The sequence below is a fragment of the Cavia porcellus genome, unplaced genomic scaffold (genome assembly GCF_034190915.1).
Source record: "Cavia porcellus strain 051 isolate PalLab524CR breed Dunkin Hartley unplaced genomic scaffold, mCavPor4.1 scaffold_9, whole genome shotgun sequence".
Lineage (NCBI taxonomy): Eukaryota > Metazoa > Chordata > Mammalia > Rodentia > Caviidae > Cavia > Cavia porcellus.
Window position 1 is genome coordinate 68,966,463 of NW_026947492.1, and position 9,586 is coordinate 68,976,048.

The 9,586-nt window shown below is 32.7% G+C and overlaps 1 pseudogene; it reads left to right on the forward strand.

Annotated features, from left to right (window-relative positions):
* The first annotated feature begins 427 nt into the window (after positions 1-427).
* On the forward strand, positions 428-1,383 carry LOC100735533 (putative olfactory receptor 56B2; annotated as a pseudogene).
* Positions 1,384-9,586: the final 8,203 nt, after the last annotated feature.

Consider the following 9,586-nt stretch of genomic DNA (forward strand, 5'->3'; position numbering starts at 1 on the left):
TGCTCTATAATCTAATATCATACATTGGAAGTCTTCAACAGAATAAAAAGTATTAAGTATCAGATCTCTAAAGCAAAGGCAATCACATATTATCAAAGTCAAACTGAATGTGATAACAGATCACTTTAAAATTTTCCATCTTTTATGACAAACTACAAAGAAGTTTATGAATTTTCTCTAATATTGTATCCCACAGTTAGGAAATATTTTAAAAATATAACCAGTATAATGGACTTTTATGGATGATTTAATGAGGTAATAGATAGAATGCATCATGTGAAAATTTGTGTCTCACAAAACAAGTCAAGAAAATGTGAGCAACACAATGAGAGTAATGAAGATGATAAATCATCCATTACTATGATCTTACATGGTGTTGCAGAGATAAGTAAGAATGGTAACAGTAAACATTTTCTCTTAGTTAAGAATGTTCCAGGATGTCAGAATTTCTAACAACTCTAAATTCTAGGTCTCTGAGTTCATTCTCATGGGATTTCCAGGCATTCACAGCTGGCAGCACTGGCTCTCCCTGCCCTTGGCTCTACTTTACCTCTTGGCTCTAACTGCCAATATCCTCATCATGATTACTGTCAGACAAGAGGCATCCCTGCACCAGCCTATATACCAATTTCTGGGCATTCTATCTGTGGTGGACATGGCTCTGGCTACCACCATCATGCTAAAGATTTTGGCTAACATATGGTTCAATGCTAAGGCCTTCCATCTCACTGAATGCTTTGCTCAGATGTATGCTATCCATTGTTTCGTGGCCATGGAGTTAGGTATTTTTGTCTGCATGGTAATAGATAGATACGTGGCCATTTGTCAACCACTGAGATTCCATCAATAATTACTGAATCTTTTGTGATCAAAGCAACTGTATTCGTGGCATTCAGAAACTGTCTGGTTACTATCTCTGTGCCTGCTCTTCCAGCTCAAAGAAATTATTGCTCACAGAACCAAATTAACCACGTTTTTGCACAAATCTTGGGGTCACTATGCTATCTTGTGATGATAGGAAAATCAACAGTATCAACCAACTAGTTCTGGCTAGGACAGTATGGGAAGTGATTTGGGTTTAATCATTGTGTCATATGCTTTGGTCCTTCAGTCTGTCCTCAAGCTGAATTCAGTAGAAGCTGCATCTAAGGGCTTAAACACTGCACAGCCCACCTTATCTTAATCTTTCTCTTCTACACAGTCATCATTGTGTTGTCCATCACTCATAGTGCGAAGTTCAAGGTTTCCTTCATCCCAGTTCTACTTAATGTGCTACACAATGTCATTCTTCCTGCACTCAACCTCATGGTGTATGCTCTCAAGAACAAGGAGCTCAGCCAGGGTTTATATAGTGTGCTTAGGTCAAATACCCCATGTCACTAACAAATCTGTTCTTAACTTTGTATTTATATCTGAAAAAATTCTAGCTATGCTGCTTACATTTTTACAATTAAAAAATTGTTTTAAAGAGGGTAAAACAAAACAGAACAAAGCAGATCAGAAGAAAACAATGCAATTAACACAGGATTTCAAAACAAGACAACAGGAGATCAACAGGGGCAACTATAATGTCTCTGATTTTCTTCAAGATAGTTATCCATATCTGCACACACAATGAATTCAAACAAAACAAATTAGCATAAGACTAATCAAAACAAAAGAATGAAAGCATTACATTGTTCTGGCCTTTTGTTATTATTTGTTTCTTTCATTTCTTGTAATTTCTTCAAAACTTGAAAATAGAAAACCAACAATGGATACCATAATGTCTGTTCTCCTCAAAATAGCTGTCCATACACTCATACATACTGAAATTGAATAATACAAAGTAGACTAAATCCAATCAAAACAAAGAATAAAAGAATCACTGGACTTCACAACTAGAAGATAGGAAATCAACAGTGGCTACCATAATGTCTCTTTTTCTTCAAAGTAGTTGTTCATATCACACATTATAAAATCAGCTCTGGTAAACTCTTTAGGAGAAGTTCTGGGCATATAAGCCTATACATGTACATCTATGCTTTCTGTATTAGAGGGAGAAACAAGACAAAAGAAATTACAAGAAATGAAAGAAACAAATAATAACAAAGAGCCCAGAACATTGACTATATAGGCCCTCAAAACAAGGTGGTAGGAACATAACTAAGGTTGTTATTTTGCATAGTTATCTTGAAAAGCGTTACACAGAAAACCAGATATAAACATGCAAAATTGATCTAATCCTATGAATATTACCTGTTTTCTTCCAAGAACTAATAGAATTAGTAGCACAATCATCCTAGCTATCTTAAGTGTGTATATACAAATTTATATCTTTTTTCTTTTCCCTTCCTTTTTTTCCCCTTTTCATTGGGTTATTTTCCTCCTATGAACAGTTTCTTACCATTTCACAATATTTATTGAAGATTTTGTATCTTATTTATTTTTATAGTTTCTTACACTAGGGAGACAATAATATATTTATATGTGTGAGTTTGACTTATTTCATTTATGAATACGGACTCTAGTCACATCCGATTACTTATAAAAACTTCAATGATATCTTCATTATAGCTGAATAATACTCTGTTGTATAAAAATATCACATAATTTTTATCCATTCCTCAGTTGTTGGGAATTTAGGTTGTTTATAAGATCTGGCTATTACAAATTGTGATGCTATAAACAAGGTGCACATATATCACTGTGGTATGTTGTTTTAAATTCTTCTGGGAATAGACCCAGAAATGGAATAGCTTTGTCAAATGGGACTTCCAATCCCCAATTATTGAAGAACCTCCAGACTTATTTCTGCAGTGGTTGCATCAGTCTACTCTTCCACCAACAGTGCAGAAATGTTTTTCCCCACAGCCTCTGCAGGAATGTTATTGGTGATATTCTTGATCCTGGCCATTCTTTGTGGAGTGAGATGGAATCTCAGTGTGGTTTTAATTTACATTTCTCTAATAATCAGTGATGCTGAACATTTTGTATGTATTTATTTGCCATTTGTATTTTTTCAGCTGAGAACTGTGTATTCATCTCAGCTGTCCAATTTTGAACTGGGTCTTTGATTTGGGGTCTGATTTTTTAAAAAAAATTCTTTATAGGTTCTAGATAGAAGTTCTTTGTCTGAGGGACAGTTGACTAAGATTTTTTTCCCAGTTTATGGGTTTTTAAAACTCTGTTGGAGATTTCTATTGACATACAAACACTTTTTCATAAGATGAGATCTCAGTATTGATTCTGGGAAGTACTAACCATGCGGTTTGATTTTTGTTCATGAATTCTCTGCCAACCTCTACATATTCAAGATTTCTAACTGCCTTGTCCTCCAGAAGATTTAGTGTTCTGTTTTAACATTTAGATTTTTGATCCATTTTGACTTTAGTTTAGTACATGGTGATAGGCACAGGTCTAGTTTGTTTTTGGCTTATGGAGACCCTGTTTTTCCAGCACCACTTATTAAAGAGGCTAGCTTTCTTCCAGTAAACATGTTTTGCCTCATTTCATAGATACAGTGGCTGAGTGTGTTTTTAGTTGTAGTTGTATGTTCCAATCTATTCCACTGATCTTTATGTCTTTATTGTATAGTTATATATGGGTGATGATTATAAATTAAATTGCAAAAAAATTTAATTGTACATTTTAAATGGTTAAAATAATCAACTTTATACTGTGTGATCTTTACCTCAATAAAAAAGGAAGAGGTATTGAAATTTTTCTCTACCTATGTATTTGTCATATTACTATCTGTAAAATAACAATATAGCTGTCAAATAATAGAAAATGTATGTGAATCTGATTCAGTTATTTTAAAAATGATCATAGTGATAATCCTTTTATGAATATTCTTAACATATGTAAAAAATGTTAACGAAATGGATCTCTGGTTTTGTATATTAGTGTAAAAATTGTATAAATACATTGGAAGGTGCTATGCATTGTAGAATTTAGCATTCAAATTCTTTCTTTCTAAACTAATTTTCTGTTTTAAGAAACATAGGCATTATTTTTCTGTTTTAATGCATACAAAATTGAAATCATTTTTCTTTTTATGATTGCTGTTATCAACATTATCAGCACTATTTCAAAATTAAAGTATATTATTATTCTTCACTTCATTTTTTATAGTACACCAAAACTTTTTTTTTGGTGATCGGCATCAAACTCATGAGCTTATCCTGAACTAAATACCTAGTCCAAATTGGTGAATTTCTAGCATGATATTATCTACTTTGTTTGAAAATAAATACTTGGAAAACCAGCGCCCATGTTACCTAATGTACTTCTTTCATAATTACTAGTCTGTTTTGAGACAACCCTAACTATCAAATGATGTTGTTCAGTGGGACACATGAAAAACCAAATGTATAGAGAAATATACAAATTATGTGAATGATTAAAATATTCTGTTTTAACGTGCTCAAATGTTTTCCTCAAGATCTTAAGTAGGAAACAACAACTCACAAGTAACACTAAGATGATGAATATTGATTCAAATTACTGTGTTCCTTAGGAATTGCCACCATCACTACATGGACCCGCAGGTGGGTGTGTATAGATACATGCATAGAAAGTTCACTTACTAATCAAACACTACAGGGCGTTAACATAAAAAATTCCCAAAGTTTCTTTTCCTCCAATGCTATACTTATTCTCATACCAACTTGTGTGTCTATAAAGCTCTGAAAATATTCCCTTGGGATTTTTCTTTCTCGGCTTGGTTCAGTCCTACAAATATCCAGAGATTCAGATGAGAGAGTTCATGCATGTTTATATATTGCAGGATTCTGATGTTTTTTGACAAACACCTAAGGACCAGACCTTATTGCCTTCAGTTCACTGTTTTAACATCTGGAATTAGGTATGGAAGTGCATTGAAGATGTAGATGAAACACTGTCAGGTTTTTCTGTGGTTGTTAGTTGTAGATATATCAGAGAATGGCTTTTTTATTTCCCAGAGCCTGAGTCTACACTCTAATTGGTCAAAATTTTAAGAAAAACAGATTTTATTTCAGCCACCCAGTTTGAATTAATTAATGTGGTTATTTTCTAAAAAAAGTTTATTTCCCAAATCCTTGGATTGTAATTCAGTGTAATTTGTCATGATAGTTATGAATATATGTGCTTTCTCTGACAAGAAAGGTCAGTGGAAATGATGGAAATCAAGTTAATCACACTGTGACTAACAGAAATACTTGGAGAGAAATTCCTGGTCCTTTCAGAACAATATTGCTTCTTACCTCACATGTTCTTCAAAAGGAGAATCTAATTCACTTTCTTTTTGCCTAAAGATAGGGTTGTCTTTATACTTTCCACACAGAAAAATCAACTTGGATGGTCCTCTGAAGCACTGAGAAAAACATGGTTTGTCAAGATTGGGTACAGTCAAGGGAGGACACAAATTATTATATTTATATTTGGTATAAAGACATATACTTTCAGTTATATTTTATAGTTGCCAATATTTGTGTCTATTGCTATTACATTGTGGATTTGCTCAGTTTATTTTCTTTGTAGAAAAATAAACTCAGTATTGAAAGCACTTTAAAGTTGTCTTTCAAAAGTCAGATTTAATCTGTGATTACTAATAAATTACTTGATATGAGTTTGGATCATTAAGTGAGAGATTTTTAGGTTATGATTTTTTGAACATCTGCTTTATAATTGCTTTTCTTGTGGCATTATTTTTTCCTTTTTTTGTTTTTTTCCTACATTTTACAATGGGATTTTATTTAGATATTTACATTTTTTGCTAATTTATAAGGGGCACATTTTTATTTTGCCAGATGAAAATATGGGGATAAATATAAAAATTCTTAAAATTTGCTATGAATTTCATTCATTTATAGATTCATTCTGTGCATTCATTTTAAACATTTATTGACATTTAAATATCTACCTGTAACTGTGAATTCAATATCCAAATATTAAGCGCTGTGTTTCTTTGGGGTCATTCAAGGTTATATGTGGTACAGTTTATGAAAACACTGAACATTTAAGTGAAAGTTAAAAAAAAAAAAAACTATTCCAAAAAAGAAATACATTGCTACTAACCCAGATGTAATATTTCCAAGAATTTTGAATACAGTATCCCATAATTTTTGCCTTGAAGCACTGTATTTAGGAGGTCCTCTGTTACAATGTGCCTTTTCATGGTGCCTTGATACCCTAAATCAATTTGAAACATGTGCTGCCATTGCTGCCAAATAAAAACATTATGGATCATATTTATCCAACTTATTCGCCAGATTCAATATTGACTCTTGGGTTTTCTCTAAAGTCAAAATGACCATCAAATGCAGGCATTTTGAATTAATTCAGAACATCAAGGCAGCCACAACAGTACCACTAAAAACTCTCACAAAGAGGACTTCCAGAACTCTACAGAAAGTGACAAAGATGAGATATGAGATGTCTCATAGACATGTATGAGATAAATGGGTTTGAAGTGAGAGGGAATGTTTTGAGAGGACCAATAGCAAAATATCTTTTATGCAATACATTTTTTAAAAAAAAGCATTCACTACGTTTTGTAATCATATATCACAAATATTTATAATATTATGATGTTAAAATAACCAAAGAGATGGCTTCTATCAACAAACGCATCCCTACTGCAAATCTGCTACTTTCCTAGCAATGTCATGTTCCTGTGACTTCAAGGGTGGTCATCCACCCTCTTCCATGAACACGATGATTTTTCTGATGAGGCTGAAGACTGAAGGCAAAGTTGGTAGCGACCAAGAACACAACACAGAACAGCAGATTTCAAGATCTTAAAGCTAAACATGGCATTCTTATGTGAGTAGAAAATAAGAACTAACCACAAGAAGCCGCTTGATCTAAGGAATTCAAATCATGCTGTAGTTTAAGAGCGTTTTTCCTTTCCTCAAGGATAATGTTTCTAACTGGCCGCAAAATTTTGACAGTTGTCATTTCTCTCTCTTCCTTCCTTCCTCTCTCTCTCTCTCTCTCTCTCTCTCTCTCTCTCTCTCTCTCTCTCTCTCTCTCTCTCTCTCTCTCTCTCTCTCTCTCTCTCTCTCTCTCTCTCTCTCTGTCTCTCTCTCTCTTGTACCCAGATCTTATTCATGACTATACTTACCATACATGTGCTTAAACAACTGAATTAATCCTCAGCCCTTAGTTACTGTTTCTACATGCTTCTAAAATGTCATTAGCACACCAGATTTTTTTTTTAATTTAGAAATTTATTGTTTGATGTGTGAGCTTCGTACAGTTTTAGTTAAACAAACAAACACAATGACAACAAAAGTGAAATCAAGACACTATTTCAAAGTCTGGGTCCTTTCAGGTTTCAAATGCAAGAGCTCTGAACATTATATATTCCAATTGGAAGAATAAGACAAAAACAAGAATGGACCATGACATTGGAGAAAACAAAGACTGATCCTCCCAGGGATGAATTAACTGCCTTTACAAGAGGCAGGAGAAGAAGGAAGGGAGAGGGATACTGAAGAGGGAGAGAGGAAAAGAAAAGAAACCCAAAATAGAATAGAATCAAATTCCAGTGGTCTGAACCAACTTGTTACACATTCATTTGAACCTAGTGTCCTGGAAATCATGCTTTCATTTTTCTGTCTCAATCTCAAGCCAAATCCTGATTCATTTTAGCAGCTATTCCACAGGCAACAGGAAAATGTCTTTGCCAAGAAGAGGCCTTTGAAGAAGACAAGTTGACATGTACATCTTATGTTACTTTGTAAATACCAGAAGTTGTCTTCAGTAGTGTATACTCCACTATCCTTCAGTGAAAAACAGGGAACCATTTAGGTAACTCCAGTCTAAGAACACTGGCAGCTTTCCTTCATTCCTAAGTAGGCAGGTTGGTGGATTCTTTCCTGACATAAAGAACAGGGGTTAAGGAAACACCTTAATGTCTGCTTTGAAGCAAAGAATTCAAACAGTAACATTCCAAGGAAATCTTCTCCACTGATTGTCACTATTCCACAGTCTTGGTTTAGATTTCTAAAGCCTCATTATCAAGTCAGAATCAGTAGTCACAGAAAACTGAACTGCAACTCAGCTAGTTAAAATAAGCAAATGAAATTTATAAAACAAATAAATAAAATATCTAAATTATGGAAATAATATATTTGAATGAAATATATGTTTGTCTAAATGACTATTATCATTAGTTTATCTTGATTTATTTTAAGGAAAAATGAGAACATTTGTGTAAAGAATATACTTACCATATTGACTTCAACATCACCTTCTTTCTATACTATCATTTTAACCTACAATACTGTAAAGTAACATTTTTGTTTATTATTTTAATTTTAATATATCTCATCTTTAGAAATGTAGAAAAAGTAAACAATATACACTTAACATAAAAAGATAGTGAATGTCTGTTATTAACTTTTACACTAAAATATTAACAATCGGTCACATCAAGAAAACATGTACAATATGGATTGTTTGAAAATCAGGAGGTTTTGTAAAAAAAAAACTATATAAATTCCAGGTGGAAAGGGGAAGTAAGGAAGGGAAATGGGAGATGAATGCAAGTTAATTATATAATTCTTGTTTCTTAGTTCACTGAAAGGAAGATTCGTGGTAATATCAATTGAAGAAATTTTCTTGTCCATAGCTTGTACTCTGAGTAACTACTGTGAAGAAGACAATATGCAATATATTAACTATTGTTATTCTCCTATTATTTTGTTATGAGATTGTTTTACTTTTTAAAAAAATTAAAAAATTTCAGTAGGGTGATGCACTTTATGTTTTATTTTGTAATTAGTTCAAACACATTACATGAGTTAGAGCATGGTTGTATGAAAGGCTAAAAGAAGGAAAACCATGTCCAAATAGGGATATGTAGATAAATACAAATCCAAAAGCATTAGAATTTTTAAAATACACCGTATCTTTTAAAAAGCTGATTGGAGTCATAAATATTTTTAATTTTTCTATACTCGTACTCCTTTAGTAAAAATGGATCTAAATCCTTGCCTTATAATTTTAATTAATATTTAAAAATACAACCAGCACTTCAAGATATCTCAAACATATCAATGAAAAGAATTCTATACATATGTATATAGCCAAACCTCATATGTAAGAAATCTGCATGCCTCAAAGCATATAATATAATATTATATATATATAAAGTCTCTAAAACAGCCAAACTCAGAGCTGGTATTATGAAATTGTAGTGATAAATTATTGAGTAATAAATAGAGTATGACACTTGTCAGAATTCCTGTTTCATTAGAAAAGTAAAACAGTATAGGTAACAGGATGAGAATAATGAAGATGCTGAATCTTTCCTTAATGTCTTGATGTTGCATCAGTAAATTTCCAATACTCTCTTAAGGTTTTCAGTTTTTTTCTACATACCATGGCCAAAACATTCAAAAAATGTTAACAGATGCGGTTAGATCAGGTATTGGTCAACACCTACATTTATATTGGGAAACATAGTCTTTTTTGTGGTTTATAATGGATAGAGTAAGAGCTATTTCTAAAGTTATTGGCTTGATTGTGTGCCATGCCTTTTTATGACCCACATTATGGTGCAACAATAATGCCAAAGAATAATACCAATCTTTTTATTTTCTCTTAGTCCAGA